This window comes from Gracilinanus agilis, chromosome 5 (assembly GCF_016433145.1).
Source record: "Gracilinanus agilis isolate LMUSP501 chromosome 5, AgileGrace, whole genome shotgun sequence".
Lineage (NCBI taxonomy): Eukaryota > Metazoa > Chordata > Mammalia > Didelphimorphia > Didelphidae > Gracilinanus > Gracilinanus agilis.
In genome coordinates this window covers 24,656,120-24,666,808 of record NC_058134.1, presented here as the reverse complement: position 1 = coordinate 24,666,808, position 10,689 = coordinate 24,656,120, and the positions used below count along the sequence as shown (strand labels likewise).

The window sequence follows — 10,689 nt, the reverse complement described above, 5'->3', positions numbered from 1 at the left end:
GATCGTGGGAGAGAGCCTGTCTGGTCCTGTGACTAACCTATTCACTGAAATCATTTTTTATTTGTTTGTGAATTAATCCCTGCTCCATTTCTTTCTTCCTTTCCCCGATGAGTAAGCTCTCCTCCCACTATTTCTGTCACACTAAAAAGCCCAAACATTTCCTTATTGGAAAAACCAAAGCAAGGTGCATAGAGAATGCTGAAAAAGGAATAATGACTCTTCAGACACAGGAACGCAGGTGGAGATCTATTAGCTGGAGCTGGGATTTGAAAGCAGCCACCCACCACTTGGCTATGACAAACTCAGCTACCAATTGAGCTTTGGCGCCTTCTGTGGCTGCTGTCACTTCACGATGGACTGCCAAAGAGTATGTTCCAAAGAGCAAAACCACTCAGCTCTTAGTTTCTTCTTCTTTTTTTTTTTTAACCCTTAACTTCTGTGTATTGGCTCCAAGGTGGAAGAGTGGTCAGGGTGGGCCATGGGGGTCAAGTGACTTACCCAGGGTCACACAGCTAGGAAGTGTTTGAGGCCAGATTTGAACCCAGGACCTCCAATCTCTAGGTCTGGTTCTCAATCCACTGAGCTACCCAACTGCCCCAGCTCTTGGTTTCTTAGGAGCCTCGAGGGATCAGGAACCCTGATTCCCATTCACTCCCGAATCCATTTTCTATCCTCTTGTTCAAAATTGTAATAAAAACAACACTAGCCTCACCTTTGGCACTATAGTTCTCTTTACTATCCCTTTGACTCCACAGTTCCAAAGACCTTCCCTGAATCTCTACTTCTCTCTGGGTGCCGCCTTCCTAGATTAGACAGCAGGCTCCTTGGAGGGCAGGGACTGTCCGACTTGAGTATTTTTATCTCTGGGGCTTACACTGGCCTTTTTCATTCATTCATTAAGGTAATATGCTGCGTTAATGAGCCTTACTCCTCGTAGGTGCCAGCTGAAGCACGGGATACCATCGAGATCAAGGGAGTTAGCGGGGAAACACCCCACAATCTGGAAAATCCCTGGAAGAGTTTTTTGGTCATTTTGGTCTTTGTACCAAAGAAGTCTGAATGTTTTCTTTTTCTTTTATGGGGTATTTACAGTAAAAGCAATTGTGAATACTTATAGTATTAAAAGAGGAAATAAATATATTGATATTATACAATACCATAAATATATCTTGTGCATTTCTGAGTTAACTTTTCTTTGTCATCTGCTGGCCTTTGTATGTTGTTTGAGGCTTCCACAAAACTCCCCCAAATTGATCATCGAATTTCGAATGCTGACCCACAACATACAGAAAGTGGGATGAGGAAAATCACGATGGGGAAGGGATACCTGTGCAAGAGTGAAAATAAGATTAAAAAATAAACAAAGAAGAGACCTTTCAGATCAGGCAAAGATGTATTCTGCCACAATGTTAAAGATTCCCAGAAATCTAGGAAAATGCTACGTGTAACTGGCTGGGGGCCATAAAGAGCAGCTGAGTTGTTTGGAAGGTTTGAGATTTGAATCCTAAAATTGTTCTCTAGGAAACCAGCTTACGCTGGTTGGTTTGCAGCAAATATGGTGAGGCCTAGTAGGGAGAGCTGTACCATGACCCAGGTTGAGTGAAATAAAATACTTGATTCATTTTTTTTTTATTAAACCCTTAACTTCTATGTATTGGCTCCAAGGCAGAAGAGTGGTAAGGGTGGGCAATGGGGGTCAAGTGACTTGCCCAGGGTCACACAGCTGGGAAGTGTCTGAGGCCAGATTTGAACCCAAGACCTCCTGTCTCTAGGCCTGACTCTCAATCCACTGAGCTACACAGCTGCCCCCTTGATTCATTTTTTTTTTTTTTACCCTTAACTTCTATCTATTGTCTCATAGGTGGAAGAGTGGTAAGGGTGGGCAATGGGGGTCAAGTGACTTGCCCAGGGTCACACAGCTGGGAAGTGTCTGAGGCCGGATTTGAACCTAGGACCTTCCGTCTCTAGGCCTGGCTCTCAATCCACTGAGCTACCCAGCTGTCCCCTTGATTCATTTTTTGATTTTATCGATATTTATTTTTTCCCCTATTGATCTGATGTTGCGCCTTGAACAATGATTTTAGGAACAGAAACAATTGGCTCCTGAAATATTAATGGCTGAATAGAAACTGCCACTCTCCTTTACGTTTTGGCTCTCTCACTACCCAGTTGTGTGACCTACTTGAGGCAAGTCCCTTAATCTCAGACCCAGTTTCCCCATCAATAAAATGAAGAATTGATCCCAATAATTTCTTCTGGCTCTAAAAGTCCTGGTTCATTGTTCAGATAAAGATGGAACATCACTTTTCATGAGTTCTTTACTTGGGGGGGGGGTCTATGAACATTTATTTTAATCTGAAACAAATTATTTAATTAATTAATTTAGAAGATTTTTCCATGGTTACGTGATTCGTGTTCTTTCCCTCCCCTCCTCCCACCCCCCTCCCATAGCCAAAGAGCAATCCCACTGGGTCTACGAACATTTTTGAAAATCTGATAGCTAGTTCATTATATTTTGTTTCTTTTCTAATTTTATAGATTGTATTTTATACATTTCAACACACTATTCTGATGAGGTTCTTGAGAAATCACAAGTCCGACAAAGGGATTTATCACACACACACAAAGAAGTTTAAGAATCTCTGGTTTAGTCCCACCTACTCATTTTACAGATTACGAATCTGAGGCTCAAAGAGGCTGTCACTTGACGAAGGCCAATCAGTAAGTGACCCAGCTGGTCCTTGAACCCTGGTCCTCTGATTCCCAAGTCAGCATTTTTTCAGCTCATACCACCAACTGTCTATCATTGTTACCTCAGATCAGTCATTTCTCTCCTCGGGACCTCATTTCCTTCCTGTCTAAAATAAGGGGTTTATACTCAATGATCTCGAAGATCTTAATCCCCTGGTCCACTCTTCCTTCCCTCATCCGTAGCATCCTAAGGCTGCCCCACCCACCTCATCCTTTTTTTTCTCTTTTCTTTGCCACTAGGTGGAGAAAGCAAGCCTTCACAATAATTGAATCAGATTGGGGAGCTAATCATCCTCACCTCGATTCTGCTCTTTTCAGGGAAATAGTTTTCCCTTCCTCCCCTGCTGAACTTCAGAAGACACATGGAGGGTGGGCTGGTGCAATCCAGGTCTGTCTAGGTCCCAGTGAAAAGTTCTCGGCTCTAAGTGCCGCCCTCCCTTTGAGCCTCTAAGTTCCGTGAACTTGGGGTGCAGGGAATTGGGCAGCTTTCCTTCCCAGGACCCTCACTCTTTGTCTACCTGTAGTTCAATCACCTTCCCCTAATCCTTCCAGCTGTGTGGAATCCATTCCTTATCTTTAGGGATTGGAGGATGATTAAGGCGTTATCTGGGGGTATCTCAAGACATGACGTCGTTCTTCTCCTTGGGCATCTCTCGGCAGAGTCCGGAAGAACATTGGTCAGAGATAGGGAGCCCCCAGAACGTTGGCCAGAGATAGGGAGCCCCCAGAATGTTGGCCAGAGATAGGGAGCCCCCAGAACATTGGTCAGAGATAGGGAGCCCCCAGAATGTTGGCCAGAGATAGGGAGCCCCCAGAACATTGGCCAGAGATAGGGAGCCCCCAGAATGTTGGTCAGAGATAGGGAGCCCCCAGAATGTTGGTCAGAGATAGGGAGCCCCCAGAATGTTGGTCAGAGATAGGGAGCCCCCAGAACGTTGGCCAGAGATAGGGAGCCCCCTCATTTTACAGGTGAGAAAGAGGCAGGGGGACAGCCTGTGGCCACAGAGCCAGTCATTTTGAGATGTAGGATTTGATCCCAGGTTTTCCTGGCTTTGAGTTCGAACACTTTTATGACTAGACCACTTATTGGACATGTTGTCATAATAATCCTTTTCACATACTGCCTTGCTTAGATGGCTGTGGAGGCCCTTTTCATCTCCTAAATTCTGTGATTCTGCCCTGGAGGATGACCAAGGCCAGCATCATTTGAATGGAATCCTCTCTAGGGCAATTTCTTAGGATCCCAAAGAAGGAAACTATAATGGTAGAAGGGGAGGCAGTGGGTTTGAAATTTTGGAACAAGAAGAAGCAAGGTGACGGTGGAGAGTGTAGTGGACTTGGAGTCAGGAAGACTTGAGTTTGAATCGTGCTTCTGATACTACCTGAGTGACCTTGGGCAAGTCATTTAACTTCTCCATGCCTCAGTTTACTTACTCTATAAAATAGGGTTAATAATATTATCTCACTTGGGTTTTGCAAGAATCAAAGGATAAGAAATATATAAAATCCTTTTCAAATCTCAAAGTGCTATGTAAATGCTAGCTATTGTTATTACTTTACGTCCCTTGATATCATACCTCAAAAAAAAGGCATATTCTGTTTAACTATAAGGCCAAATGGGATAATGAGGATTGTGACAGGTTCAGTAATGTAAGATGATCAACTGTGAATGACAACTGTTATTAGTAGTGCAGGGATTCAGGCCAAGTCCAAAGGACTCATGATGGAAAAGGCTATCCATTGCCTCCCCCCCCCAAAAAATGACAGAATTTAAATGCAGATTGAAACATGCCATTCTTCACTTTATTTCCTCCAAGAATCTTCCCTCAGTGTAAGTGATATGCATCTACTTTCCAACATAATGAGTAAAGAAATACACATTGTATTATAACACATATACTACCTAATATTAACCATAATATTGTTATCTTAGGGAGGAGGGAAAAGGAGAAGGGAGGGGAGAACAGGGATTGCAAAAAGTCAGAAAATCATTGTTGAAAATTCTATCAACAATTAAAAATTTTCAAAAGAGCTTACATTCTAATGGGGGAGAGACAAAACATCAAAGGAAGAGAAAAGGTGGGGGAAGAGAAGGCTTCAAGGGCATGATGGAGAAGTCCTGAGTGCAGACCAATAAGAAACTGAAGACATGTCAGCAATGTGAGAACTTAGACAATTCCTTTAACTTCTCTCTGCCTCAGTTTCCTCATCTCTAATGAGCAGGTTAAAGTATGAACCCAGAAAAAAAGATGAAGAAATGGCCCTCCTTCCTCTTGTTACATATAATTATGTATTTGTTCAATGTTCAGTAGAATGTAAGCTCCTGGAAGGAAGGGACTGTTGTTTTTGTCCACATTTCCTCATCTGTAAAAACAAGGAGGATAGGCCAGATGGTCAATAAGTGCTTTCCAGATGATCCATTCAAGTTATGAGCCTGTGATCTCCTGGAAAATACTCACAAGTCATCAGAACGATCCAGGGAAAGAGCGCTGGCCATGTGGTACACTGAGTCATTCTACAGCTCAACTCTAGGTTGAACACTGTGGCGTTCAAGAAGGACGAGTCCCTCCAGTGGGGGAGCTTGCTGAGACCTTTCGGTGTCCCCCTGGCACCCAACTCTTATCTGTGGCCCCACCTGAGTAAAAATGTCTCAAATCCTTGAGGGTGACCAACAGACCTCCAGCCCATCGGTGAGCTAGGAGGACAGCTGCCCCAAGCATGGAAGACTTTTCTGAGTACAATGGGGGGATGACGGCATTTGTTCCAACAGCCATGAAGGTGGGGGAAGCAGGTGCTGTAGAGGGAGTAGACTCCAGGGCCATCCACTGCTTCTTGGGCCATCACCGATTGTTTTGGCTTTTGTTTTGCCACTGGACTTGGATAACCCTGGAAGAGAGAGTAAGACGATTTTTATGCAACGTTGACTCAATTAAATCCAATCCATGTACAAGTCATCAGTTTCCAGGTATGGGTGGACCAGGGGGCTTCTAAGACCCCTTCCAACTCTGGAAATCTGTGGTTGTAATCGGTAATGAAAATGCACTGCTCTCTTTCCGCCCACACCTTGCCCCTTCCTTCCCTCTGTCCCTGCTGGCTTTATTTTTCCCTTTTCATTTCTGTTACTTAGTTTTAAATATTTCCTGCCATGAATCACCATTAGGGGTCTATTTCCAAACCCACCTGCTAAGGATTATTAATGAAACCTCACTGAGTGTGCATTCCTGTCACTGGCAGGTCCACTGGGACTCCTGAGGGGAGCCATCCATCCATTTTCCAAGGAAACCTGATTCCCTTTCCCTTTGGTACCTAGAATAGCATATTTAGGTCATTAGAGGAAAAGAATAGACATCCATCTGAAACCTTAGCTCAGTGCAGAGAAAGGAGATGTTTGGCAACTGCTCATGACTCTTTCTGTGATGAGGATTAATAACAACAATGAGAAAATGGCAAAGGATCAAATCAAGGCAGATAAAGAGAGACACAAGAAGGAGCCCCAGAAATGTCATTATTTTTAAAAACAACTGTTTGTATTCTGCAAGTATAAAAACATCTCCTATTTCTCAAGATATACTTTTAGAGGGCACCAAATTCATAGGGAATGGCTTTGACTCTAATCATGTGTAAAATATGACCCTTCCAGGGCTTGAGAATTTTTTAAAGCTACTAATTCATTTCTTAAAGGATAATTCTGGGGGATAGCTAGGTGACTCAGTAGAATGAGAGCTAGGTTAGGATATGGGAGATCTTGGGTTCAAGTCTGGTCTCAGACACTTCCTAGCTGTGGGATTCTGCGTAAGTCACTTAATCCCCATTGCCTCCCTTAACACTCTTCTGCTTTGGAATCGATACATACTATAGAATCTAAAACAGAAGGTAAAGGATTTAAAAAAAAAGATAATTCTGGATTTGGAATAAGGAAAATCATTGTTTAAATCTCATCTCTGACATTTAAATATGTGACTTTGGACAGATCATTTTAACCTCTCTCTGCTTCTATCTAATCATCTATAAAACGAGTTAACAACTACTTCACAGAATTGTTGTGAGGTTCCAATGAGGTAATATATGAATGAAGAGATTTACCAACTTTAAAGTTGTCTATAAATGTCTGTTTTTATCTATCTTGGTGTTTATCCCTTTCCATCTTTTTTTTATGCTGTCCAGATAGAAATGACTCAGAGACAAGTTGTCATTCTGGTATTATTCCTTTATATTTAGTATTCTGCAAAAGCATTGGACAGGTGGGAAAAAATGATGGCTTTTTGGCATTGAATAAAATTATTGGGATACAAGCTTATCCACAACTCCTTTGGGTCAACACTAGGAAAGAAAAAAAAATGATGGTGCAGAGATAAAACTTCTAAGTTTTCAAAATATTTTTTCCTCAAGACTTTTCCTTTTTCTGATGAGCATCATTCATTTTTAATTTTTTTCTAGGCTACCTGTCAATCCAATTTTTAAAACAATCATGAGTAATCTTTTGTTGAGAATCACTTACATGAAATTATACAAGCAAAAATTGTATAAACACAATCCACATTTGTCATGACACAGATGGCAAAGAACAAAGTAAAAACAAGAAAATTAAATCAGCTGCCATAAACGATTAGACACAAGTCTTTTATAAAATAGTCTTCTCAGATCAATAGAAGACCACAGTCCATTCAGTGTTGTCAATCTGCAAGATAAGGTTTCTGAAGCATCTCTACCTGTTTTCTCCATGTGATCCTTTAACATGGAGGGTAATTGTTTTGATAATCACTATCCCTTCAGGATGCTCCAAATGTGCTTCATTAGCCACTGGAGTCTATGTATCCCTATCCACATTCATAAGTTATAGCCAGTATAATAATATCTGCCATCGCCTAGAGTTTGGATCACCCATAGACACTGTTAGAATTTCCAAATCCTTGATCATAATAGATATTAAATCCTTAGTTCCAGTTTTGGCCCTACCCCTGGACACTGACCCCTAGTCCCACCTCCTCCTCTAGCCAGTTGCAGCTCCCTTCCCTCCTTTCTGTTGTTGCTCTACTCCTTATATATCTCTGGGCTGGGCAACTTTGATTTAACACTTTCCAGAACATTCTGATGATATCTGTTCTCTAATAATTTCTTTACTGGTTCTTCATCTATATTTGTGATGCAAGGAAATCCTTTCCTTTCATTTGTTTTTGTGTCCATGAGAAATTCAATATTCTCGGTCTCTTCAAATGTTCTAAAATATTCTTTGATTTCTTTTTTTTCATAATATCTGGATTCAGCCAGCTAACAAATATTGGGGGTGGGGAGCTTCTTTCCCATTAAAGCATAAGCCTTTTGGGGTCTATCAACATGCCATCCAGCTTGTGTTAAGTTCCAGAACCTTATCAACACTGGCAGCATCTTTGAAAAGCACAAATCCAAATCTCCTTTAACTTCCCTTGATGGGATTTGTTTTGTGCATTCTACAACCTCTCCAAAATGAGACAGGTATTCAGTGAGATCTTTTTTTGCTCATATCCCAGCTTATATTTACTTATATATTTACACATATATAATATTTATATTTATAAATATATATGAATAAAAATTTACTGTCTTCCTGCTGGTTCTTGATGGTGATGATTTTGAAACCTTCAGCAAACTCCTCCATATTGGTGTACTTATTCACATCTTCCATGGTGGGGGGCTGTTGGCAGGACTGGTGGGGGGAGGCACAGCAGATGGCAGGGAGAGGCAATCGCAACTCCATTGTGTTGTACGGAGCCAAATTTAAAATGGCGGCAGAAGAACTCAATACCATTTTCAGCAATAATTTTCTGACATTTTTCTATCCATGATCTCTCACTCTTTTCCTGCCATTCTCCTTCCTAACCATAGTAGCTATCATGGTATAGATTGTACATGGGTTATCATATAATACATATTTCCATGTTCATCATGTAAAAAATGCATCATTTTCATTAAAGAAAAATCCATTGATGAAATAAAGTGGAAAATGATATGCTTCACTCTGCATTCAGGCTCCATCAGTTCCTTCTATAGCAGTGGATAGCCTTTTTTACTCATGAGTCCCTTGGAGATGTCCCGGATCCTTCATTGTTGATAAGTTATTCATAGTTGATCATTGTACTTTATTACTGTTTCTGTGTGTGACATTCTCCTGGTTCTGTTCACTTCACTTTTCATCACTTCACATTATCTTTCCAGTGTGTATGTGTGAGAGAGAGATCATCTTGTTCATCATTTTTTTTAAACCTTTACCTTCTGTCTTGGAGTCATTACTGCGTATTGGCCCCAAGGCAGAAGAGCGGTAAGGGTAGGCAATGGGGGTCAAGTGACTTGCCCAGGGTCACACAGCTGGGAAGTGTCTGAGGTCGGATTTGAACCTAGGACCTCCCGTCTCTAGGTCTGGCTCTCAATCCACTGAGCTACCCAGCCGCCCCCTTGATCATCATTTCTTATGGCACAATAACATTCTATTATAAGCATACACCACAATTTATTTAGCTATTTCCTAGTTGATGGGCATCTTTCAGTTTCTAAGTCTTTGCCATAACAAAAAGAGCTGCTATACCTATTTTCCTATAAGTAGGTCCTTTTCCCCATCTTTAATCTCTTTGAGATACAGATCTACCTAGTAGTGATATTGCTGGATCAAAAGGTAGGCATAGTTTAGCCCTTTAGGCATGGTTGCAGATTGCTCTTCAGAATGGTTGCATCAGTTTGCAGCTCTCCTGGTATAGTCCACATTTTTCCATATGGCCTCTGGCACTTATTATTTTCCTTTTTTCACATGTTTCACATTAACCAGTCCTATAGAAGTGAGGTGTACCTCAGAGTTATCTTAATTTGAATTTTTCTAATTTCTAAGGATATGGAGAATTTTTCCATATGACTAAAGATAGTTTTAATTTCTTCATTTGAGAATTGCCTGTTCATATCCTTTGACCATTTGTCAGTTGGGGAATGCTTTGTATTCTTATAAAGCTGGCTCAATTCTCTATGTATTTGCAAAATGAGATCTTTGTCAAAGACTTTTACTATAATGATTTTTTCCTAATTTGTTGTACGCCTTCTAATCTTTTTGTTTCATTGTTTTTGTTGGTTCTAAAACTTAAAAAATTAATGTAGTCAAAGTTATTTATTTTACTTCTTGTAATGTCTTCTAGGTCTTGTTTGGAGATACATTCTTCCTCTATTCATTGGTCTGATAATAAATTATTCTGTGCTCTTCTAATTTATTCATGGCATCCCCCTTTATTTTTAAATCACGTATCTATTTTCACTTAACTTTGGTATATGGCATGAGTTATTGATCTGTGCCTAGTTTCTGCCATACTGTTTTCCAATTTTCCCAGCAGTTTTTGCTGAATAGAGTTCTACTTCCAAAAGCTTGGATCTTTGAGCTTGTTGACCACTAAGATTATTGCGGTCCTTTACATGTTAAGTAAATGTTAAGTGCCTAATCTATTCCACTACTCTGTTTCTTAGTCAGTAACAGATTGTTTTGATTGTTGCCACTTTATAATACCGGTTGAGATCCAGTAGAGGTAAGTCACCTTCCTTCCTTTTTTCATTCATTAATTCCCTTGATATTCTTGACCTTTTGTTCTTCTAAATGAATTTTTGAATGTGAAATAATTTTTGAATAGTTTGATTGGTATGGTGCTGGGTAATGAGCATCATTTAATGTGGAGTTATTTCTACAATATTCTGAAGTATTTATTCTCTAAATTGTTTTTCTTTTTTAAATTTAAATTTTATTTTTAGGAAATTCTCTCTCCCTCCCCCTCCAATTTAGAAAGTAAGTAAAACCAAATCTTATAAACATAAACAGTCAAGACAGAGACAGAGAGACAGAGAGACAGATAGTTAGATAGATAGATAGATAGATAGATAGATAGATAGATAGATAGATAGATAGATAGATAGAAAGAAAGAGAGAGAGAGAGA

The 10,689-nt window shown here is 40.4% G+C and overlaps 1 pseudogene; it reads right to left on the bottom strand.

The window, feature by feature from the left end:
* Nucleotides 1-220: 220 nt before the first annotated feature.
* LOC123249749 lies at nt 221-8,413 on the bottom strand (annotated as a pseudogene).
* Between the last annotated feature and the right edge of the window lie 2,276 nt (nt 8,414-10,689).